This window comes from Pipistrellus hanaki, assembly GCF_964339955.1.
Source record: "Pipistrellus hanaki genome assembly, chromosome: 2".
Classification (NCBI taxonomy): domain Eukaryota; kingdom Metazoa; phylum Chordata; class Mammalia; order Chiroptera; family Vespertilionidae; genus Pipistrellus; species Pipistrellus hanaki.
Window position 1 is genome coordinate 76,201,152 of NC_140504.1, and position 26,312 is coordinate 76,227,463.

The window sequence follows — 26,312 nt, forward strand, 5'->3', positions numbered from 1 at the left end:
ACAGGACTTTCTTTCACACAGTAAGGTTAATCAATTTCAAAGTTTACACCAATAAAATAGCTAATTTTGTATCATGTGCAAAGTATATTTACAGCAAGTCCATATATTTTAAAATATAAGAAATGCACTGAAGTATTTGTAGAACGGAAATTGTCCTGCTCTTCTGCCATATCAGTACTTATAGAATGCTAACCTAAGCCATACCTAAAATCCTCTATAGTTTTGTAACACAACAAAAAATATCTGTTTATTTGTGTTAGTTTATGCACATTATACTGTTAAGAGGGGGAAAAGTTACTCTATGATTTTTTTTCCTAAAAGTTTATTTTAATATACTCTGATAGTATTTGAATTTCTAAAGCCATTAGGGGTAAAGAGAAAATGAAAACTAGAAATCCTAAACATTTCTACTTTATGTTTTTAAGTATCCCATTGTTTATTACAATAGAGCATTTGAAGTGATTATTCACTAAATGCACATTTGGGAGAAAACCATTTTGTTCAAATTGCACAAGAAAAACATTATAAAAATTTGAAGGCTGTGTACTAAAATTATACCTAAAATGTACAGGATGTTTATACAATTATTTCCTCCCATTTTCACATAATGGAAGTTGACTATCTTAAAACATGTAAAATACCCTTGTTTATGCTACTCTGCTACACAAGAAAAAATAACATATTTTGTTTATTGGCATAAACAGTAATTAACATTCACCTTCCCCTGCCACAGCCATGAAGAGGGGCTTTTTCTCAGATGTTTATTGTGATAGCCTGGAGGGGTAATTGGAGGTGAAACTATGAAAGTTGAGAGATTCCCTAACTGGTCTACATGATATTCTCAGTTTTATGCCTCTAGTAATTCATTAAAATGTTCTTTTAATGGTTCCTATCAATTTATGGCTCCAGAGGCTTCTGTTTCTGATCTCAGTTGTGATTCTCTGCATTTTCTGTCTCCTCAGATTTCAGAGTGATGATTTGTTTTTGCAAGTCCAGTTCCTTGATGAGTCCAAATAATGTTGATTTTCACTCTGCTCATTGTTTTCTTCTAAGGATGGCTATGGCAACTTTCAAAGTTCTGTCATCCTATCTAATAATCCTATCTAATAAAGAGGTAATATGTAAATTGACCATCACTCCAACACACAAGATGGCCGCCCCATGTGGACACAAGATGGCCAGCAGGGGAGGGTAATTGGGAGGGACCAGGCCTGCAGGGGAGAGCAATTGGGGATGATCAGGCCTACAGGGGAGGGCAGTTGGGGGCAACCTGGCCTGCAGTAGAGGACAGTTGGGGGCAACCAGGCCTACAGGGGAGGGCAGTTGGGCATAACCAGGCTAGCACGGGAGAGCAGTTGAGGGTGATCAGGCTGGCAAGGGTGTGGTTAGGGGGTGATCAGGCTGGCAGGCAGAAGTGGCTAGGGGCAATCAGGCAGGAGGCAGGTGAGCAGTTGGGAGCCAACAGTCCTGGATTGTGGCCCACTGGGATTGGGCCTAAATGGGCAGTCGAACATCCCTCAAGGGGTTCTGGATTGGAGATGGTGCAGGCTGGGCTCTGGGACACACATACTCTCATGCACAAATTTTGTGCACCAGGACTCTAGTTTTCTTATAATTATATTAAAAAGTCTTTAACTTAACTGTAATTTAACATTTACCTTTGATGAGTTCTCTGGGCTTTTTTTTTTTTTTTTTTTTTACCCTGAAACCATATTTATTTAATTTTCTCAATTTTGAAAGGTATTTTTGCTGTAGATAGCATTTTAGCTTCACTTTCATATTTGCCCTTTGGTACTTTAATGGTGGCTTATTTTTTCATGTGTCTTTAATTTCTAATAAAGATCATTGGGCTTATCTAATATTTTTCTCTCTGTATAGAATATGTCTGTAATGGGGTGTTTTTCCCCCCAGATTTTTATTATCATTGGTGCTCAAAAGCATTTTGATGTGCTCTATTGAAGTTCCTTTTGTTATTATTGTTGTTTGTTTGTCCTGCTTAGGTTTTATTGACATTCTTGGATGTGTTGATCTAATATTTTTTTCTCAAATGTGAAACATTTCTGAGAATTTTTCAAAATATTTTTTTTGTCCACATATCTTTCCTTTTATTACTCTGATTACATGTATTCTAGGTGGCTTATATTGTCCCACAAGACACTGAGATTTTTTTCCGTTAGTCTTTGTCTCTCTGTTTCCTGATAGTGTCTAGTTCTATGGTCATGGTTACTGATTTTTATTCTCTAATATGTAATCTGCTTTTAAGTCACCCAATAACCTTATTTTTTTACTAGTGGCCCAGTATACAAAATTTGTGCACATTAAAAGGGGATTAATTAGAGGAAATAATTTAATATTGCTATTTGCCCTTTCTCTATAATAGAAGTATCAGAGATAAGAGAAAATTAGTAAAACTTATATGTAAACCTTCCTCCTGTCAGAGTCTGGGCACACCACAGGACCCAGAGTCAAGTCCCTGCCCACCCACATGCACCTCAAAATCTCATGAGACCTAGACCCGGCCATCACCCCTCCCCTTTGGGCTAGATCCAGACCTGGACAGTCCCAGTTGTCAAGCCCTGCTGGGCAGGGGTCATAACCTCAGGGCCCCTGGCCCGGCACCAGGATGGGGAGTGTGGCCTGAAGTCACCCAGCCCAGATCAGGGCAGGGGGCATGCCTGAGGTCCCCCATCAAGCCCCACTGGCAGGGGGCACAGCCTCAGGTCCCCTGTCACGCTATGTTGGGCAGGGAAAGGGGGGAGAGGTCAGTTTGAGTTCCCCTGACCCAGCACTGGGGGTGCACTGGGCCACTAGTAAAATATACTAGTGGCCAGTGCAGGCCCCATGGGGGTGGGGAAGGGCATAGCCTCAGGTCCCCGCTGATTGCGCATTAAAACTCCTTATGGGAGCTTGGCCTCAGCTGCGGGTGCAGCCATCTTTGTGATGGAGTGGTGGTCAATGAGCACATCCCCTCTTCTTCCTCTTCTTCTTTTTTTTTAATCATTTATTTTTTAAAAATATATTTTATTGATTTTTTTTTCAGAGAGAAAGAGAGAGGGATAGAGAGTTAGAAACATCGATGAGAGAGAATCATCGATCAGCTGCCTCTTGCACACCCCCTACTGGGGACGTACCTGCAACCAAGGTACATGCCCTTGACCAGCATTGAACCCGGGACCTTTCAGTCCATAGGCTGAAGCTCTATCCACTGAGCCAAACCGGTTTTGGCAGCATATTCCCCTTTTTTTTTTTTTTTTTTTTTTTAGATATTTGAAAGTTTATATTTCTCAGATTTAAAATCTCAATATGTCCATTTATGTCTTTTATTTCTCCCACATTGTTCTTTTTTTCTTTAAAAATTTTTAGGTATAATAGACTTTAAAGTCCTTTTCTATAAATTCTATAATCTCTGCTTTTATTAAGATTGATAAAGAGAGAGAGAGAGAGAGAAAGAGAGAGAGAGAGAGAGAGAGAGAGAGAGAGAGAGAGAGAGAGAGAGAGAGAAACTTTGATATGAGAGGGACACATTGATTGGTTGCCTCCTGCATATGCCGTGACCTGGGCTGGGGAGCTAACCTGCAACCCAGGTGCATGCCCTTCAGTAGGAATCGACCCCTTGGTGCACTGGCTTAAGTTCTACCTCTGAGCCACAACAGCAAGGGCTAGTATTATTTAATTGCATTTAGTGCTGTGAATGTTAGGTTGTTTTGGTATTTGTAATTTTAAAATAATCCCACTTTAAGGAATATTGAAGTTCTTCTTGCAAAGTATGCATGTTATTTGCATATTCACTTGATTCTTTTGGGACCCAAATTTTGTACAGCAGATTTAGAGTAGCCTTTAATCCGGGGTTTCTATTATGTTTGATCTTTTAGGTATCTCTATTGAATGAATGCTCTGAGTTGTCAATGGAATGTCTTTACTTTAGTTGATGGGATCACAAATGTCTCACAGATATGAGCTCTAAAATAAGCTCAGTTTACAGTTCAGGGTAGTTCTTTGACTGGCCTTGAGGACTTTTACCCTATGAATGAGCACTTTAGATCCAAAGATGAGTGAATTCAAGGGAAGCAGAGGCATTTTTCTGAAAATCTTTTTTCTGCATTATTCATTCTCTCTGTTATTCTGTGTCACAAATTCTAACTGCCTCAGTTATTCCCAACTGATTTGTATCTCTTTAGCTCAGAGGATCCATTGCATGCTGCTTAGTATCTAATCTCCTCCCTGGTCTTTATGTCTTCACCAGAGGCCCAGTGCATGGATTCATGGACTGGTGGGGTCCCTTAGTGTGGCCTGTGGAGATCTGCCACCTGCCACTGCTCCCTGCCACTCCTGCCATCCTGGCCCTGCTGCACCTGCTATTGCACCTGCTCGGTAGGCTTGCTGCTGCTCCACTGTGGTCTCCGGGCTGTGGTGGCCAGCTCTGAGCCCTGTGTCTGGTGGCTGCTGGTCAGCTGAGTAGTGCTCCCATTGTGGGAGTGCACTCACCACCAGGGGGCAGCTCCTGTGTTGAGCACCAGCCCCTGGTGGTCAGTGCAAATTACAGCAACCATTCCACGGTTGAACAGCCAGTTGCTTAGGCTTTTATACATATAGATTCTGGAAAATGCCACCAACCGGAAATCATAGGCAAACACATGTTTCTGTCGCTAGTGTCCACACCTCCCCTCCCTCTTTACCCCCACTGGGGATCACAGCTATCTATCATCCATTGCTACGTTACTACAAAAATTAATGATATTTTAAAATACTATCTATTTGTGGTAAAAGCCAACTTCAAATTTCAGCTGTTTATGAAGTGGTAAATCTTGTGATATCTCATTCAGGTGTTAGTTTGAATTTCCCTGATGATTTAATGATGTTAAGAAACTTTTCCCATCAGTCTTTGACTATTCTTGTTTCTTGTGAAGCATTTATTTAAAAATGCCCATTATTACTGAGGTTTTTTTTTTTTTGTCTTTTTATTATTGAGTTTTAATGGTTGTTAATATACTATAGATAAGCAGATTTTTAAAAACTCAATAATACCCAATTTATCAATTTCTCTTTTATATTTATTGCTTTCAGTGATCTGTCTTAAAAAAGTTTTCGTTCTCTTAATAAAAATATATATTTTATGTTTTCTTTTATAAGTTCACCAGAAGCCTGATGCATGAAATTCGTGCAAGAGTAGGCCTTCACAGCCCTGACTGCCTTGGCCCTTGCAGCCGACCTGGCTTTGTCCTGAAGGTCATCTTGAAAGTCATCCAGAGGGTCTATCTGCTGTTCAGCTGTTCAGTCAATTTGCATATTATGCTTTTACTATTATAGATGGTTGCAGCTTTTATGCACAGATAAAGCTGATTTTAAATTAAATTTGATGTAGAATATGAGAAAGATGTGCAGATAAAATATTTTCAAATAAACATTATGCTGAGATTATTTTGAAATTGTTTTTAATAGATACAGAAATTTGCAGAGAACTGATGGCTTAACAATATTGAATTTTCTATATGATGAACATATATATATATATATATATATATATATCCATTTTCTAGGTCTTTTTATTTTTATTCAGTGATATTTTGTAGTTTAGTGCAGATGTTGTACATGTAAAAATAATTCTTAATTACTTCAGCTTTGGTGCTATTGTAAATGGGTTTTTAAAAATATTTATAATTCAGTTTTTCTGTAGATATGAAGAAAATGTAATAGATTTACATGGTTTAACTTTGTGTGCTGCTCTTTTCCAAATTCTCTCAGTACTTCTATACATGTACATGAAAATAATGCACACACATGATCAATAAAATAATGTATAAGAATGTTCACAGTAGCACACTTTTCTAATAGTCAAAAATGAAACCATCTAAATGTTCATCTACAGAAGAATAGATAAACATATTGTTTTATAATAAACAAGAGGCCTGGATGCATGGATCCTGGGAACTGGGCCTACACTAACAGTCGGACATCCTCTCACAATCTGGGACCACCGGCTCCTAACTGCTCACCTGCCTGCCTGTCTGATGAAAAACATGGAAAAAGCCCCAAAATTTTTGAGTGAAAGTACCCAGGCACAAATAATTTTATTTAAAAAAAATTACAAAGTAGATAATACAAGCTTCTGATGTTAGAAGTCAGAATATGATTCAACCCTGAAGAAGGAGGTTGGGAATTATAAAGCTTCTGAGATATAGGTAATGATCTATTCTCTATCATGTTTGAGAGTTTACTGGCTATGTTAGTTTGTCATAATTTAGGTATATGTATTCTTGTTATTTGTGTACTTTTTAGGTATTATATTTCAATATAAGCATTTACCTTTTAAAACAGATAACTACATAGATTTTGTAAGCCAAAGTGTTAGAACTCAGTATTGTTTTGGAGAAATTATATTCAGTCACTTACTGATGAAGACTAAAACGATAGTGATGAAATGATGAATGACTCTAATATAAAAACTGCTGAACCAAAAAGTTTAACATAACCATACACTAAAAATGAGGGGAAATTCACCATAAAATTACTTAATCAAGTTCTTACTTGTGTTTACTGGATTACTAATAGTGATATAAATTTTTATTTAATCATGATATAAATTTATAAGTAACACATACTTTCCTAATAAAACATTCAACAATTGAAACATTTGTAAAAATAAATGGGCTGGACACATGAGCAATTGTAGAGTAAAAAGTATTGCCTTTACAGTTTTGCATCTTCTTTTAAAAAAATTTAAGCCATTTAAACCAGAGACTAATGATTGGGTGTAACAGACAGGTAAATGCCTAGGTTGATTAATAATAAAGGCTTCTAAAATATCAATGGAATAGATTAAAATTTCATTTAACTGTAGTTTTTAGAAACAATTCTTTAGCAAAAAAAGAAAAGTGAAAATGGTTCATATTAAATAAAAATACATCCACAGACATGCAAAAAGGAATAATTAGGTATTACAGAAAATTGTGAAATGTCTACTCATTTTTTTTCATATTTTCTATGAGCCAATCATGAGTTAATATTTGAATATATTTCTAAATATAATTTTATTTGTACATGTTGAGTTCTTTCCATTATTATATAATACTAGAAGCCCAGTGCACAAAATTCAAGCATAAAGAAGGGGGTGTCCCTCAGGCCAGCCAGCACCCTCTCCAATCTGGGACCCCTCAAGGGATGCCTAACTGCAAACGGGCAGTCAGACACACCTCTCACAATCAAGGACTGCTGGCTCCCTTTGCTGGATGAGTGCCTGCCTGCCTGATTTCTCCTAACCACTTTTGCCTGCCAGCCTGATCATTCCCTAACCACTCCCCTGCCAGCTTAATCAATGCCTAAGTGCTCACCTGCCAGTCTGATTACCTCAACTGCCTTACTCTGCTGGCTTGGCGACCCTTAACTGCCCTCCCCTGCAGGCCTAGTCTCCACCAACTGCCTTCCCCTGCAGGCCTGGTCTCTCCCAACTGCCCTCCCCTGCAGGCCTGGTCCCCCCTAATTGCCCTCCCCTGCCTGCCCAGTCACCCCTAACTGCCCTCTCCTGCTGGCCTGATAGCACACAACTGCCTTCCTCTGCTGGCCATCTTGCGGCAACCATCTTGTGAACATATAGGGTGGCCATCTTTGTCCACAGGGGTGCAGCCATTTTGTGTGTTGGAGTGATGGTCAATTTGCATATTACCTCTTTATTATATAGGATTGGATATAGTCAAAATCATATTGAAAGATAATTAGAGAATATCTATTTCATAATAAACTTAATTATCAGCCTGTCCATGATATGGACTGATAGGTTTTCATATCACAGTTTTAATACAGGTTGATATGTATTCTCTTTGGGTACTTGGCTTTGGGCACAGCATACAGAGAGATGAAATGGAGTATTAACTAAGTTCAAAACCATGAGTAACTTTTCAAGCTTGTGATATTAGCTGAGCTTTTATTTAAAGAGCTATTGTCATTGCCTGAAGAAGAAAGATATTTCTCTTAACAAGATTGTTTATAATTAAGATCCAGATGGTTTAGAGAAGACACAGGCTCAGTAGAACATAAGGGATGATAATTCTCCAGCAGAGGGTTATAAAAAGAGCACCTGGGAGTGATAATCTCAGCAGTGGTCTCTGTTCTCATGGGATATGTTAAACAGAAACCTTGGACATCAGATCAGTAGCAGCCTATAAGGGATGATATTAGGATGCCTGGCTCATAAATATAAACAATGCATTCATTTTACCACATTAAAGCCAGGCGTATAGACCAGAAGACTGCTGATTCAGGAATGTAACAGGTGTGCATAAGGCAAAACAGGTCCCAGCGATGGCATTTTAAACTCGAGGAGGATCAAAACAGACCCAGTTCTAAAGTATTACAGTGCTTTGTGGATCACAGTTATAGATAATGAAGTGTGGGTGACTTTCTTGGAAATCAAAGCATGGGTATTCTAGGAATTTGGAAAGGGGGGGGGGGGTTCTTGCCAGGTTGTTAAATGTTGCAACACAGAAGAAGGTCAGTTATCTCTCACATATACTGTTTTACATCATGCCACCCGTGTTCCGGATGACTCATGATCCACTCAGGCATATGCTCCTAGCTTCTGTTGGTACTTGTTAGTCAGAACCTGCAGCTTGCAGAGTTTATAATATCTCTTCCTGTCTATCAGGATCAGTTCCCCAGTCAAGCCATGCCAGTGACTGCTTTGGTGCCGTAGGAAAGATGAGGGCAGATCCTGAGTAGGTAGTTGGTAAGACTTTGCCCATTTAAAGTTTTACAATGACCTTCAAGAAGCGTAGAGTGCTTTATTACTATTATTATTATTATTATTATCATTATTATTTCTTATGAGAAGGATTTAGCCATTTCTATATTCTAAAAAGCTCAGGAAAATCTTAAGAGCATCTACAAAGAAATTCCAGTCGAAGATTTCCCTGCCTTCCTTATCAGGGTACTAATATCAGGACTTACCAAAACCCTGATTTCAGCATTTTTTGAATTTCTGCTGCTCTTAGAATTGGATCCTGATCTTGGTCACACTTTGGCTCCCTTCAGGCTACCTTCTGCCAAGGTTATCTCATATGCTTTCACAAGGACCCCCGGCTCTCACACTTTTCATTGATTTCTAAATGCTTAAACTGTAATGTTCTTTCTTCAAAACATCAATAATACTCAATAGGAGTACTCAGTTCACCAGTCCTTACAATCATTATTTACCCTGCCCCTCTCTGATGTCAGAGATAAGGGAGTCCACTTCATCCCAGTCATCAATTTCACTGCAAGTAGAAGTATTAGCAACTGCATCCTGCAGGATGGTAAGAAACATCAGTATCCCACAGTGAAGATGGGACATTCTCATTGTTCGCTAGCTGGTGAGTGACCCAACTCCAGTCCTTAGTCTGCTCCTGAGAGCCATTGTTGGAACCAAAGTATTACACTGACTTATCTAGAAGCAAAGACTGACACAAAGATTGGAGAGCAAGATTTACCAAGTTTTTACTCTTAGGAGAAAAGATTTACATAAAGAAAGCAGGAAGAAGCAATGAGGATCTCAGTGACCTACACAAACACGTGGTCTACACTGGAGCCCACATTGTACCAAGTGCCACACAAAGTTCCCATCCTGAGGCAAGTGGACCAGAATTCTTCCCCTCCCCCCACTCCCTCCTTTAGTCAATCCTGGGCTACGGGTTCCCCTGACTGCATAAAACCTCTCAGGGAAAGCCGCTTCTATTTGCCACGGGCAGTTTTCCCCAAGGGGACATCTGTGAGCCATTAGCAGGCAGTACTCACAGAGCTGGGGAATGGGCGCACTGGCTCAGCAAGGGGGACTGGCCACTCTGCTTCCAGTAAGTTACGGCAAGAGCGAACAGTTAAAATTTGAAATTCATATAATTTCATGACTTGCAGCTTATCTGGTAATTGACATTTTAACACTTCATTTTATCAAAAAGTGACACAAATATCTATACTGGATATGTTCTATTATCTCTCAATGAAAATACTTTAAATAATATTACATCAAATTTTTCCTAATCCAACATTATTTATTACTTCTATTATAATTAGCAAATAGGAGAATATCTAATTAATTCTAGTAAGTGGCTAAATCACTGGTGCTAACACTTGAAATAATCTATCTTGTGTATAAAATCAGATATGTTACATAATGAAAAAAATTAATGTGGATGCGAGAAAAGAATATTCTTATTATAAAGTCATATTTTTATAATTCTTGTTATCTTATTTGAAAATAATATTCCCTCATGTCTGAGGTTTATGCTAAGATAATCCACCTATAAAACATAATATATAAATGAGGTTAAATATAAATTTTTTGAAAAATGTTCTGGAATAACTAATAAAGTAGCAGCATAAAGGCTGGACTTTTATAAACTCATCAATCAGGCTCAGCTGTCTGTAGGCAGAAGTTCTTAATAACAGCTTCTGTCAGTATTCTGATGGATTTCACTGGGTTTTCCTTGTAATGAGAGACTGACAAGATGCTCAATTGTGAATGAAGGTCCTTCTTTTCTACTAGATTTATCAAGTTGGCACTCATACCCCAAATCACACCACCCATTATTTTATTCAACACTGTTCACTGATGTGATCCCAGAAGAGAATGAGCAATTTCTAACAATAAGAGAAATCCCCTGAAATGGTGATAAAAATGTACATTTTTATAGCCCTATACAGTGTTTCAAACACTGTCACATTTTCACTGTCATTTTTTTTCAGCTCTGCTATGAAGTTGGCAGGGCACACTATGTCTGAATTTTTGGTTTGTTTATGTTATTTTTTTTTAATTGTTTTTGATAAAAAAAAAAAAAAAAAAAAAAAAAAAAAAAAAAAAAAACGGGCACTCAACCATATCCAAGGTAATATAAAAAGAAAGTATTAGATCCAAAACAAGACTTAGCCCTTTCCCTGGTATCTCTAACGCATTTTAACATTTATGATGTGTGTTTTTTTTAATTTTCTTTATTGATTATGGTGTCAAATAATTGTCCTCATCCCCCCCATTCCCATCCCAAACCCATCCCCATGTATGCCCACCCCCTGTTGTCCATGATCTCTGGTTAGGCTTATATGCATGCACATAAGACCTTTGGTTGATATCTCCCCTTTGTCCCTCCCCTCCCCTACCTTCCCTCTGAGGCCCGACAGACCATTTATAATGTTATAGTGTTTTCTCTTCATAGACAACAAACCTTTTTTAAATATGTGTTTGTAAAAAATATATAGCATTATTTTCACATTATAATGAAATATATCAATCAAATAATTCTAGGTATATAATAACAATGTTAGGAAGAGACCATTTGAAAATTTCCTTTTATTGGAGAGTGACAAGTGTACTATTTACTACCTTTTCTTTTCTTTGCAATGATAGATTCAACTGCACTAAGAGTAAATATTTCTGACAAATAAAATAAAAAATTACCAAGTTAAAAGACAAATATCATGCAAAGAAATATTTTCTATGTTCAGAAGATTGTTACTACTTTTCAATGTAGAGGTTTTTTAAAATAAATTTAAAAAAACACAAGGAGCAACTTCTTAGCTTATAAAAGAGCAAATTTAAATGTGCAATGGAAAACAACACAATTGTTAGACGTAGACTTGGCTGAGTATTTTAGCGATGGAATAATGCCCAGGAAAGTGGTCCAAATGTAGGGAACAAGCTGAAAGAGTGCGGCAGTAAAACTCAAAATACCTTCTCAACAGGAAGCAGTTTAACATGGTTGCTCTGTAGTGTCAGCTGCTTAAGTCAAAGATGGCCAAGTGCTTCTCCCCTCCCCTCCTACAGGGAGGCAGCAGGTGCAAAGATCAAGTTCCTTTCCTGATGTGAAAACATGGCATTTAGCGGAGCAGGCAGGGACTCAAATCAAACAATGGTTGTCAAGAGCATCAGCCCTGCAGAAACTCCCGCGCTCTTCGGGTTCCAACCTCTTCACCTCCAGCGAGCCTCGTCTTCATGTTCCCTGTGATCTTTAGGGATGGTTCCCCACAGTGAAGAATAAACAGCAACAGCTTCAAGAAAAGAAAGAGAATGAGATAGATATTTTTACTGCCCACTTAGAAATCTGTACGGTCTTAAACGTGTTATTTTCAGGCCGTGCACCACCAGGTGACAAGGGGAAATCTGGAGGAGTTAACACCGGCTTCATTATGTGGCAGCTGGTTTACATCCGAGGCTTTGTGCTCCCGCGTCTAGGGCCTCGGTAATTTACAATAGCCTCAAGTTCCAGTATAAAAAGCACATAGCTGCAGGGAGACATGTCAGCTTCTCTTACACAGCCTGTCATTTCCTTTCCCGGGAAACATAATAATTAAGATGTCTGGTAGATCTGCTTCTGCAAAAATATTTTTAGATTTCAGCCCATTTCAAGAAACTCTAAACTCAAGAAGAGAATTATTAAATACTGCATGACAAACTAAGGAAAGTACTCTTGCAGGTTTGTTCTGTCAAAAGGAACAGATACTTCATCTAAATCTCTTGACAGTAAGTAGAGAAATACCTAGACTTGAATTAAAAATAAAAGGATCAGCATCAGTTTGATTAGAATAAAAGCAGATGAAATGGGAGAGAAATATGCACTCTCAATCAAAAGCAGTTTTTCATCCAAAAGAATGACAAAGTTTTTAAGGTAGAATGACATTATCCCCATCTTCAAATTAATGCAATCGCCTATTCTGATTACTCATATTATTCATAAACCAACTACTTATCATAGCAGGAGGGCACTAGTGAGGGTATCCATTTTTTTTTTAAACTATGGGAGGAAGCAATGCATGGCATTTGTATGGTGAATTAACTTTCTGGAAGTATGAAAAAGCTATGTCTACTGCATTAAAATAATTTACTTTATAATATATTTAGTTTAAAGAGGAATATTATTAGATAGTAAAAAGGAAGATTTAAATTCAATAGGTTAAATTAATTAACAATGAATCCCATATTTCTGACTTTTTTCCCATTTTCCTTAATAAAACCTTTTATTGTGGAGAGAGGTAGGCTATACATTCAATTAAATTACAATAAAACTGTCCATAGTTATATGATGAATAGAGGCCTGGTGCATAGATTTGTACACTGGTGGGGTCCCTTGGCCTGGCCTGTGGGGATCCGGCCAAAACTGGCTCTCTGACTTCCCCTGAGGGGTCCTGGATTGTAAGAGGGCACAGGCCAGGCTAAGTGACCCCACCAGTGCACAATTGGGGCTGGGGAAGGAGTGCAGACCCCAGGGCATGTCCGACCTTCTTGTCCAGTCCTGATCAGCTGGTCCCCAGCAGCAAGCCAACCTACCAGTTGGAGCATCTGCCCACTGGTCAGTGTGTGCCATAGCGACTGGTCAAATGGTTGGACACTTAGCATATTACACTTTTATTATATAGGAGGATAGTAAAGATTATACCACATTTTTATTATAGATATTAATAGAAACTTAAGAGGTATTTAGATTCAATTAATATTTGTTTCAAACATTTTGTTCCAGATAATTTCCACCACCATTTATCCCCCTTTGCTCACTTCCATTCAACCTCCTTCTCTCTAGCAATCACTATCTGTTGTCTGTGTCTGTTTATTTTTCTTAATCCTTTCACCTTTTCCACCCAGGCACCCAATTACCCTTTCCTCTGTCAGCTGTCAGTCTGTTCCATGTTTCCATGCCTTTGTATTTGTTTGTTAATTTACTTTGTTCATTAGATTCCACATGTAAGTGAAATCATGTGGTACTTGTCTTTTTCTGACGGGCTTATTTCATTTAGCATTATACTCTCTAGGTCCATCCATGCTGTCCCAAAAGTTAAGACTTCCTTCTTTTTATGGATGAGCATTTCATTGTGTATAAATGTACCACAGCTTTTCTTTATTAATTACATTTTTTCTTTAAAATTTTTATATCTATCTGTTTTCATGGAAGAGTGTTAAAATAGCATAGTAATTTTTTTCTTTTAAAAAATAAATACTAAAAATTTTAATTCTAAAGTGAAATAAGCCAGTCAGAGCAAGACAATTATTAGATAACTAGAAGCCCAGTGCATGAATTCACGCATGGTGGGATCTGGCCAACCCACCCTGTTGGGGGCCAATCGGGCTGGGCCAGCTGGGGAAAGGGGCTGAGGGCAGTTGGCCATCTGGCCCCACCCCTTGGTTGAAGGCCCAGTTGAGGGGACAATTTGCATATTAGCCTTTTATTATATAGGATTTCACTCATATATGGAATCTAATGGACAAAATAAACAGATGAACAAAATAGATCCAGAGACATGGAACATGGAATAGATTGATGAATCTCAGAAGGAAGGCAGGGGAGGGTGGGGGGGGAAGAGACTAACTAAAGAACTTATATGCATATACGCATAATCCATGGACACAGACAGTAGTGTTGTCAAGGCTGGCAGTGGAGGGGAGGGCAGGATCAGGGTGGAAAGGGTCAATGGAAGAAAAGGTGGGACATCTGTTATTATAAATAAAAAAATAAAAAATAAAAAAATTCCAACTCTATAAAATATCTACCATAACTCATATAAAAAAAAGTCCTCTGAGAATAAGAATTCATTTTGAGGATCCATTTAAATTGGAATACTACTAAGTTAAATTGACCCATATTCAAAATATGACTTAATAGCTTAAATAAACTTTGATACTATAAATCATAGAAGTAGAACCCTGATGATATAGCAACTTTCCCTTTCCTTCTCTTGCTCTTTTTTCTTTATTACATTCCTCTCTGTCTTTAGTTCTACTTCTTATACTTATGTATCCATTCTTGTAGCAATAATTTATCTATCTGTCTATCTATCTATCATCTATCTTTATCTATCACCTATCTATACTTCCTCCATACACCAGTAAAAACCAAACAGTAGCTTGTCTGTTTGTTTCACTGGTATTTTCCTTCACCCAATTCATAGCAAGCTCAATAAATATTTATTGGATAAAGAAATCATATACTTATTGACTCTCTTATAGGAATATATGATTTGCAGATATAGTGGTTTGAAGTGTCCTCCCAAAATTTGTGTCTACCTGGAACTTTAGAATGTGACCTTATTTGGAAATAGAGGCTTTATAGATATAATTAATTAATGGTCTGAGGATTAAGTTATCTGGATTTAGAGAGACTTCAATTTCAATGACTGGTCTTTATGGAACGAGGAAAGGACACAGACACACAACAGGCCATGTGAAGAGGGAGGCAGAGATTGTAGTTCTGCCACAAACCAAAAGAAACGCCTGGGGCCAACAGAGGCTAGAAGATGCAGGGGAGGGTTCTTTCTTTGGCCCTTAAGAGGGAGTGGCCCAGCTGCCACCTTGATTTCTGACTTCTAGCCTCCAGAGAGAATAAAACTCTGTGTTTTAAATCAATTAGTTTGTTTTGCTTTGCTTAAGTCAGCCTCAGGAAACCAGTACTAAAGGGAATTTTTTTTTTTTTTTGTCTGACTCCAATTTGGTCAAGTTAGCAACGAGCAGGTGGACAGTTAGGAACAAGGGATCCCAGATTGCAAGAGGGTACAGGCCAGGCTGAGCGGAGCACTCCTCCCCTTGTGCTGGAATTTTGTGCACTGGGCCTCTAGTATGAATATGAAAATGGAGGCAGATCACTTAGAATGCCTGGCCTAAAGTAAAGATTAGAGCAGTGGTTCTCAACCTTTCTAATGCTGTGACCCTTTAATACAGTTCCTCATGTTGTGGTGACCCCCAACCATAAAATTATTTTCATTGCTACCTCATAACTGTAATTTTGCTACTGTTAATGAATCATAATGTAAATATCTGTGTTTTCTGATGGTCTTAGGCTCTACAGCGGTGCTTCTCAACCTGTGGGCCACAACAGAGTCACCTAAGACCATCGGAAAATACAGATATTTACATTATGATTCATATCAGTAGCAAAATTACTGTTATGAAGTAGCAACAAAAATAATTTTATGGTTGCAGGTCACCACAACATGAGGAACTGTATTAAAGTGTCGTGGCATTAGAAAGGTTGAGAACTACTGGGTTAGAGAGTTGTTTCTTTGTCCTAACTCAATTTTTAATCATCCCAATTTTTAATTATTCTATTTTTGGATGAAATATTTACTTCCAGGTGTACAGTTGAATTAATCACATGCTGACATTTGTACAAGAAAGTCTTTTGCCTCTCTATCTCTAACTTGCAATAATCAGTCCTAAAATGATTACATAATAATTCTCTTCTTTTTAATTCACTATTTTTATTTTCTGAGTTTGGCTGAATAAATTTTTACAGGGCACCAAACAGTCTTGTCCATTTTAACACTCTACGGTTGCCGGCAGATCCCCCTGCCTTGGTTGACACTAGAGTGTGCTTTCTCAACTTTTATGGCCTCAGCACGGAGGTTATCATATTCTGGCTTGACTGCTGTTTTGAAGACTATTTCCTAAAACAGCTGTCTTTTCTGGTGTTTTATCTCTCCTTCCCAACTGCAATAAACTTCCTGTCTTTGGGTTTGAGTTTAGATTCTTATGGTCTTATGAGACTTTTCTTGCCAAATATATATCACCCTTTTGCACACAGGCAGAGAACAGTGCATGCTCAATTTGAACAGGTAAAAGAGGTAGCCTTATTCTGAGGGACTGAATCCCTCAGGAATTATCCTCATGGAAATCTTTTCATTCTTTCATCAAAGGTTATTTTAAATACGCTTGACATGAGAGGCACAAAATTAAGATGAAGAGATGCAATAATTAATTAGAATCAGAATGCTTGCCTTTCTAGTCTTGAGAATGTAATTCTAATGAACATCCTTGGTTCTTCAGATTCAATTAACATTTTTTCTGTCAAAAAATAAAAATAAAAATAGGTGCCGCTGAGACCATTCACTATAACACTTTGATAGTAGTTGGGATAATATTCTATCAGTATTTCCAAACAGATAAACATTAAAAATATTTTTAATCAACACTGCTGCATTAGCACTAATGTTTACATGTTCTACCATTTTGACCACATAAAACTAAAATCTTCGACCATGGTAATTACTTACATTTACATTTTTTATTAGAGTTGCTTATGCTGAAAAAACAAAACAAAACACCTTATAACACTTGTTAGAAGCTATTGAATCAAGAAGGCCTTAAAATACAGTATTTGATCTATGTTTTTTTAGGTAATAATTAAAATTTAGCTATAATATATACTATTGCTTAATTATAACTTATTAAATTATTTCTGTGAGGACACCATGTCTAGGTTTCAAAGATTCACTGGTATAATCTCTTGACAGTCACTGGCTCAGTACAAAATCAATGCTTTCCATATTCACCCACACTGTTGCCAGCTGTGACTCACACTGCCCTTCTGGATCATGTTTTACTTACTTTCTCCAAGTTCAAATCATGCCCTTCATTTCACAACTCATGTAACTGTCATTGTTTTTTAATAACTTTTTATTGTAAATTATAAACACATTTTCTGTATTTTAATAAGTAGAAATACTTCACAAAACCCGGAATCTTGATGATGATTTACCTCAATAATGAAGTCTTTTTTTTTTTATTGATTTTTTTTTAGAGAGAAAGGAAAGGAGAGGGAAAAAGAGAGAAAGAAACATTGATGTGAGAAACATCAATTGGTTGCCTACTATAGGAGCCCAACTAGGAATCGAACCCATAACATCGGTATGTGTTCTGACTGGGAATCAAACCGGTGAGCCTTTGGTACATAGGACAGTGCTTAACCAGCTGAACCACATAGGCCAGGGTAATAGTGAAGTCATTTTAATGAACTGGTTGCATAATGGTTTAACGCTTCCTAATGTAATTGTTAAATATCTACTAAGACAGAAATCACCACTTCAATAGATAGTACTGTATCTATCTATCATCTATCTATCTATCTATCTATCTATCTATCTATCATCTATCATTTATATCATCTCTATCTATCTATATCATCTATCATCTATCATCTTTCTATCTATTAGGTCTAGTAATAATTAATGTCGTTTTCTAATACTTTTTTTAAATCGAATTTATTTAAACAATACAACAAAATTTAATCAACAATATAGTTGACGTTGTTTTCTACTACTTGTGCCCAACGCTCAGGAAGTATTTTAATCCCTCTGTTGTAAAATTCTTGTGATTTTGATGCAAAAAATTCGGTCAATGCATTTTTGAGGCATTCTTCATTATGAAATTTTTTTCCAAGAAGAAAGTTTTGCAAAGAACGAAACAAATGGTAATCAGAAGGGGCAATATCAGGAGAATATGCAGGTTGAGGGAGAACTTCCCATTCCAACTGGCGCAGTTTTTCAGCAGTGATTCTTGCAGTATGCGGTCCTGTGTTATCGTGGTGAAGAATTACGCCCTTCCGATTAATCAGCGCGGGTTCTTTTTCTCTTAAAGCTTGGGCTAACCTTTCCAATTGGGCACTATACACTGCACTTGTAATGGTTTGGTTAGATGGTAAAAGTTCATAATGAAGAATTCCTTTAAAATTCCACCAAACACACAACATCACTTTTTTCGCATGCAAGTCAGGTTTTGGCGTGGGTTGCGGAGCCTCATTTTTGTCCAACCATTGAGGCCGCCTTTTCAAATTAACATACAGCACCCATTCTTCATCTCCGGTAACAATTTGCTCTAAAAACGGCAAAGGGTTTTGACGAGAGAGGAGCGAACTGCAAATTGTGACTCTTTGATTACGGTTGTTGTTGGTCAACTCATGAGGAACCCATTTTCCAAACTTTTGGACTTTGCCAAGTGCACGCAATTGATTGGAAATTGTTTTTTTGTGAACACTTTAAAGTTGTCGCAAGCTCTTGTTGGGTAATTTGAGGATTTTGCACCAAAAGAGCTTGAAGAGCTTCTTGATCAAAATTGGACACACGGCCTCGACCACTCTTGTCATCTAACGAAAAATTTCCCTCGCGAAATTTCTCAAACCAACGCTGGCATTTTCTGGCGCTAACTGCATCTTGACCAAGAGCACTACAGGTGTTTTTTGCAGCCTCACTTGCTTTTCTTCCTAATTGGAACTCGTAAAGCATGCAGTGCCGAATATGCTCTTCATCCGCCATCTTCTTAGCCCTAGTTTTGCAACAAAAACCAAACCAAACATTCTTAATAGCAAACTAGACCTTTGCTTTTTTAATTCTAAATGAAAATTGATAGTAAATATATTTATAGAAAACTTTGTGAGATTTTTCACTTACTAACATTGATCTTTTGCCTAAGTTAGTCAATGTCACAAAACAGTATTTAATAAAATTTGTATGTGCCACTATAATATCCATACTGTGGGTTATCCATAGTAGTCTCCTAAAAACACTGTGTTCTAATCATAGTTCATCTGTCATCAATTGCTATATTAGAAGTAAAACTGATGAATTTTAATTATAGAACATACTAAATCTAATTATGAATTCCTTTCCTTAAATTTCACGTTTAGGTAGTGATGAATGTTGAAGGAAGCTAAATTCCAGTTCTGAATAGGTGGATTAATATATAATATTTTTCTTTGAAATGTGTATGAACAGTAATATCATAGTATTTTGCTGCCTATCTGAAATGTTTAAATCTGAAATGGTTATTTTATGCAAAGTTTCAGCTAAGACAATTCTTAAGGCCCAAATTTTCTTTTCTTTTTTCCCAACTGCCAGCATCCAATTCAGAAAGTAATCCTTAATGCAATTTGCCTATAAAAACTTTGATGTTATGCATTAGTTTTATTTAGTTATACTTTCCTAGTCCTCATCAAGCAAGAAAATATAAAGGTAGATAAATTTCACTTGACAAAGTGTAGGTATGACTGTTCTCCAAAGTGTTCTGTACCACTTCTCAGGAGGATTCCAGTACTGGTGAAGATATTATGGATGCTACATACAGGCCATCTCAGAATTCAGATTACTATGTAATCCACCTCTTGTCTACTTATGTCTGTGAGGAGGGTATTATATGCCTTTTTTTTTTTTTTTTTTAAAAAGACACTTTATTTCTCATTTTGACAGTAGGACTGGAAACTGCACTATCTTCTATGGGTTGTCTCTTGTTCTGCCCTTCCCCTTACATTTGCACAAACTGAGTAGACATGCTGATTAACTTCCTTCAAACTTTGTCATTAAAAAGCCATCAATGAAATAGTTTACAAAGTTTTATTTGTCGCTCATGATTTACTCATGGGGATTTTCAATAAAAAGGAAGGAATCTCATTTTTAAAGATTGTAAAACTTTCTCAAGCTTCAATGCCCTGACAAATTTAATCTAAATGAAGACCAAGTCTACACTATTTCAATAAGATTTCTGAGAAGAACCAAGAGAAAACAAAATTTGAAGTAGAATTTCTGGTCATAAATATATTCATAAAACTGATTCCTTCAAATGGAAAACTCAGGCTATTACTATTTCAGCTGTGCCAATAAGAATAGAAATATGAACTGGTCTAGATTTATCTTTACATTGTCAGAACCTATTTGGCAAGACATGAGCTTTGTAGCTTTTCCAAGAACTTACAAATGTCAATAATAAACAATAAATAAATAAATATTTATTTAAAACCAAGGCTATAATGATTCTATTCCTTAGAAAGCCATATTTTGACATTACTTGACAATGTTGCAAAATAAAATATGCTTTAATAATCAATAATATTGAAGGATAAGAAATGTTCTAAAATAAAACTAATATAATTTTATTAGAAGAAAAATAAAATGTTAATGTGCCTTCCTTTGTCAAAGCTTTCTATGAAATTCTGAAGCTAAGTTTATAGAAAATTAACTAGTTTAATCAATATGATTCTGGCTACAAATTTGAAAGGTCTTCAGTATATATAATAAGTGACCAGAAAATTTCAATAGGACCAAACATCATTCTGTTTAAACTTGCATCATATGAGATAAGCTCTGACTCTAGGAACTTAACTGGTTGTGATGTAAAGGTGAAGCCTTGAGGGAAGTTCTTTCCTCATTACCAGAGAGCTATGTCCTTCATTATGTTTCCTACACACAGGTGTTAATTAGTACTTAAAAATTATATGTCTATGCTAATCTTGTTTATTATATACTAGAAGTCTGGTGCACAAAATTTGTGTACTGGGTGGGGGTCCCTCAGCCCACCCTGCCCCTTCTACCAGTCCGGGAGCCCTCAGGGGATGTCTTACTGATGGCTTAGGCCCACTCTAAGCTGTCAGTAGGCCTCCCTCTGTAGGAGGCAACCTGGCTGATCAGGGAGAGTGCCGCCCCCATCATCCTGTTGCTGCTGCCACTTATGGCTGCCACAGCAGCCAAGGTGTTTTCATAAACACGGACTCCAGTCCCTTGACCACACACACACACACACACACACACACACACACACACACACAAAGACAACTTTCTTTAGGAATTTTTAAGATGTCTCTTTCATAGGATATGACCTTTCTTCTTCCCTCTCTCCTTCACTCCCTCCCTTCCTCCCTTCCTCCTTTCCTCCTTTCCTCCCTTCCTCCCTCCCTCCCTCCCTCCCTCCCTCCCTCCCTCCCTCCCTCCCTCCCCCTCTCCCTCTCCCTCTCCCTCTCCCTCTCCCTCTCCCTCTCCCTCTCCCTCTCTCTCTCCCTCTCCCTCTCCCTCTCCCTCTCCCTCTCCTTCTCCCTCTCCCTCTCCCTCTCCCTCTCCCTCTCCCTCTCCCTCTTCCTCTCCTTCCAGTCCACTCTTTCTGAAAAGCAGTGGAAAAATATCCTCTGGTGAGTATTAAAACACAAAACCAAACAAAACACAGAATAACAGGCCTCCTCCTGGGAGATGCTGAATATGTGGGCCTGACAGAGAGAGTTCTTGGCTCTGTGAAGATCCCTACATGAATTTTATTAACAATATCTGGAAAATTAGCCTAAGCCACACCAGTGATTCAAGTTTGTGCTTTTCTGTGTTCCAGAGAAGAATCAAATGATCTTTTGTTTTATTGTGTCAAAACAAAATTTTGTATGTGTTAAATATATAATTCTTATTCAAATACTTAACAGCAGATGCAAAAGTTCTGTTTAACTCAGTAAAGAAACTGGCAGGATGATAATGTGGTTCAAAGGAGATTGCCAAAGATGAAAGCCTGAAGTAAAACTGTTAAATTAGATACAATCTGGTTAATGTCCTATAAGACAATAAAATTATCACTTTTTGAATTGGTTTGTCTTCTAGACAGAATTAATTAGGTCTTTATAAGCTGAAAAATTATTTTCATCTTCTCACTTTGCTGGTCATATGTAACTTTTCAGGGCTGTAAAATGTCAAACTATATAGAACTTATTTAATTGTAAATAGTGTGTCAGAGTATGTGTTTCATAGAAAAGGAAATGATCATTCTGTGGGCCTCTAATGCCCCAAGTATACTGAAAGGACTTGCTGTCAATGTTTTTTTTTTTTTTTTTTTTTTTTTTTTTTTTTTTTTAATATATTTTATTGATTTTTTGCAAAAAGGAAGGAAGAGGGATAGAGAGTTAGAAACATCGATGAGAGAGAATCATAAACTAGCTGCCTCCTGCACACCCCCTGCTGGGGATGTGCCCACAACCAATGTACATGCCCTTGACCAGAATTGAACCCACAGACCGACGCTCTAGCCTTTGAGCCAAACCAGTTTCGGCTGCTGTCAATGTTTTACTCTGGGCCTGAGCTTAGCCATGGAGGCTGCTGGCAGGGCCGCCCCTGTCCCTGTCCCTGTCCCCACCTCTGCCCCACTCTCTCCTCTCTGGGCCTGTGCTAGGCCATGGCGGCTTGGGCCAAACCCCCTGTCCCTGTTCATGTCTGCTCTGGTTCCAGGAGGCCTGCCCAAGTCATGGTGTGGCAGCTCGGGCCAACCCCCATTCAACATCTCCGATCCAGGCCTCACCTGCTTGAGAAACTTCCTCCTGTCTAGTCCTGACTGTTAAGGCTTGGAGCCTGACATCCCAGACAAATTTGCATATTACCTCTTTATATATATATATTGCCAGACTAATTGCTACCTTGTGTGTATTCTTTTATAAACAATAAATAAAATCAAATGTTAATTATATTTTTAGGACTTGGAAAAAAACTTTCTTTACTTTCAATTACAAATATTGAATATGATCTAGATTTTCTCTCCCTGACATTCGTATTTTCACTAAATGCCATCATCTGAGCTGTCACATGTGTATGATTTATTTTAGAGGAAAATGCATTTAAGAAAGCAACTTTGATGGCAAATTGGCAAAATCAAGGAATGGAGTAACAAGTATCTAAAGCATTTTCTTTTAAGCACAAAAGTTAGCATTTATTTTAACAGGCACTTTTATAAAATTGATTGTACTTTTTTTGTGCCTTCATAGAAAGAATTTACTAATGAAACCCTTATCTTGATGCTTGAGGATTATAATTAGAGATACTATTCTATTCTTTTAAATGAACTACCTTAAAATTATTGGGCTATATTACACTTAAAGCCCTAAGCATCTATGATTTGCAAATTCTGTACTAGTTGTTCAGAATCTCTGCAACTTCCTTAGTGAGTCAATGCCTAAATAACTTCTTTCTTGTAGCTTGAAGTGAATATCCAAAAGTCATTAATAGAACACAAGCTTTGCTTCTGAAAAAAACACGATGTTTGAGCACAGGGTATATACCATGGAACTTGGCTAAATTAATAGTTTAATGAAACCTCATTTTTACCATTAGTAAAATGACAACAATAAGAGAATCCAACGTATAGTATTATACTGAATTTAATTAAAATAGAGTATGTAAAATTACTAGAGTAATAATTGGCAGTCAATAAATATCATCTGTTGCTAATACTCTGACTTTAAAAACAGTGTTTATTAGATTGCATATTTGAGCTGCAATCTGATTTGAAAAGTCTACCATGCAAAGACTGATGTAAAAAATTTAAAGTTGCAACTGAGAAATCTTCGAGTTAACAAGAACATTTTTTAGTCACAGAGATGAATTCAGTAAAAATCTGAGATAAATTTGGAGTTTTAATATAAGGATCATTTATATAGGGCTTGTAGAACATGGTAGGAAACCTGATTTTCTTGCCCTCCACCCCCTTTAGTGTGACAAGAAACCATCACATGAATTTTAAGTAGTAGAATGGTCATGATTTGGTTTAGGTTATTTTTAAAATTAGTCTCATACTCTTTGCATAAGTGAAAGTAGTTTTTAGGGGTAAAATAGGCAGGATTAGGGAGTTTTAAGATTTAGGAGGACCATGGGGGAGAACTGCAGGGCTGGGGTCTTGGAACTGCCAAAAGACATACTTTCACAAAGAACTAAAGGCACCACAGCCTAAAGGGAGAGGAGGACACCATTCACAGAAGATAAGGGGAAAGCCACAGGGAGTAGAAAAACAAGAGGGAGAAAGAAGAAAACATATTTTTAATGGGAATAGAGAATTCTACCACAGGAGGGGAATCCCACATGGGGCTTGAGTTCTGAAGCTGCTATAGTGACCAATCAGAGGGGATATCAGGACACAAAGAACTTCAGCCTTTATAAACATTAGGAAAGAGGGACTTAGTGGGTCTCTCCCCGACCCCGTGTGGGAGTCTGTGCTCATTTCCACTATACCACCTTTTGCCTGTGGCTTCATTCTTTGAATCCACCTGGACAAGGACCCAGGAAGGAAACCACCATTGCATCCTGCCCAGAGGAAAACCATGCATTTCATAAGAAACTGTGTGTAGTTAAGAGTGTTAGGTCCCCACAGGAGGAACACACACACACACAAGGCCAGAGTGGTGAGGGATTGTGCATTTATTTGATCATCTGCACACCAGGTGTCTGAGCCTGGATGTTTCCAGCTCCCAGTGATGGCAGTCAGTGGCTTTTAAAGGACTTTTGTCCTGTGGTTTTCTTCTGGGCAAAGAATTATTTGAGCAAATCTGGAGGGGAGTTAATGGAATGTGATCTCAGCAAGTGAAATGTGGTCTCAGCAAAGGGAATGTCCATAGTGAAATGGCCTGAAAAGCCCATTCCCCGGGGAGGTGGTGGTGGGGGATTGATTCAGTTATTTGATCAGACCTAACAAAGAACAAAGAGTAAAAGTAGGAAGCCAATAAGAGGTGCAGTATAGGTAAAATAAAAAATAAATAAATAAATAAATAAATAAATAAATAAATAAATAAATAAGAAACTAAGAGAAACATGTTTTGCTCTCATGTTTCATTGCTTGGATTCCATAAATTTGATTTCTCAGTCTTTATGGGAGGTATAGTCTCATCTGTATTTTTATGGTTGGCAGATTTCCATGTGTCCTTGTTTTCTTGTATAAATATATGTATATATCACTACTTTATGATTATAATATCTCCATGTGTTTATTGTGCCTCCTCTAAATTTATAGGTTAAAATTCCAACCTTCAGTACTTCAGATGATGATCTTATTTGCAAACGGCTCACTAATATGAATTGATAAAATTGGATGAGATCATTCTGGAGTTGGATTTGGCTCCTAGTTCAATATCAGTGGGGTCCTTGTTAAAAAATAGAAAAGCCATGTGTAGAGACATACATGTATGTGCACAGGGTGGATGCCATGTGGAGATTAGAGTCATCTGCCCCAAGACAAGGAGCCACAAGAAGCTACAACAGAGGCCTGGAGCAGACCCTCTCTAGTACCTTCTGAGGGAAGCCCTACCAATGACACCTGGATTTCCATTTCTGGTCTCCAGAATCATGAGACAATGAATGTCTGTTGTCCTAAGCCACCTGATATGTGGTATTTTATTTGGAGGAAACTGAGACAGAGAGGTTACGTAATTAATCTAAGATCACATAGTAGTGAATAATAGAGTTGAGGCTTAACTCAGCCATCTGACTTCAGAGACTGAACTGTTAAGAATGATGCAGTGATTTCTGAGAAAGGTGGGAAAAATATTAGACAAGGTGCTGGGGTTCTATAGGTATCTTTGAGAAGGCTAATTCCAATGTAATCCTGACATTGGGGGAAAGGGGCGGCAAGCAGTCTGAATCTGTGCCAGCAAGCCCAGTGTACATTCTTGATAACCTATAAGTAAGTCATTGCCTCTTTCTCAGAAACTGGTCCTGTAGAACCTGTTATCTAAATGCTTACATTTCACAGAGGTCATAAACTGTGAATAGTGCACAGCCCCAGAAGGGGGTAGGAGGTGGTTATTAGAGCTGGCACCAGGCCAGACCATTAGATATGACCTGGAGACCCCCCAAGACCTGGGGCCTTCTTGCAAAGCCCACAAAAAAGACTGGAAGCATAATCCATATATGAGGGACAAAGACGCCAGAAATATATAAAAGAGAAGCCCTCTGCATGTTACTTTGCTCAGACTTGGGAAATTATTCCATTCAGTCAACTGGCATAAAATAATGTAACTGCTTTTTTCTAAAGCATTGCT

General features: G+C 37.7%; 1 long non-coding RNA gene across 1 annotated transcript in view; it reads right to left on the reverse strand.

The window, feature by feature from the left end:
- Window positions 1–10,796: 10,796 nt before the first annotated feature.
- The window catches only part of LOC311618195, a 696,016-nt gene continuing 680,500 nt past the window's right edge, over window positions 10,797–26,312 (reverse strand). The window contains exon 3 of the long non-coding RNA XR_014794267.1: window positions 10,797–10,834. This is a non-coding gene — a long non-coding RNA (uncharacterized lncRNA). The remainder of the gene's footprint in view (window positions 10,835–26,312) is intronic.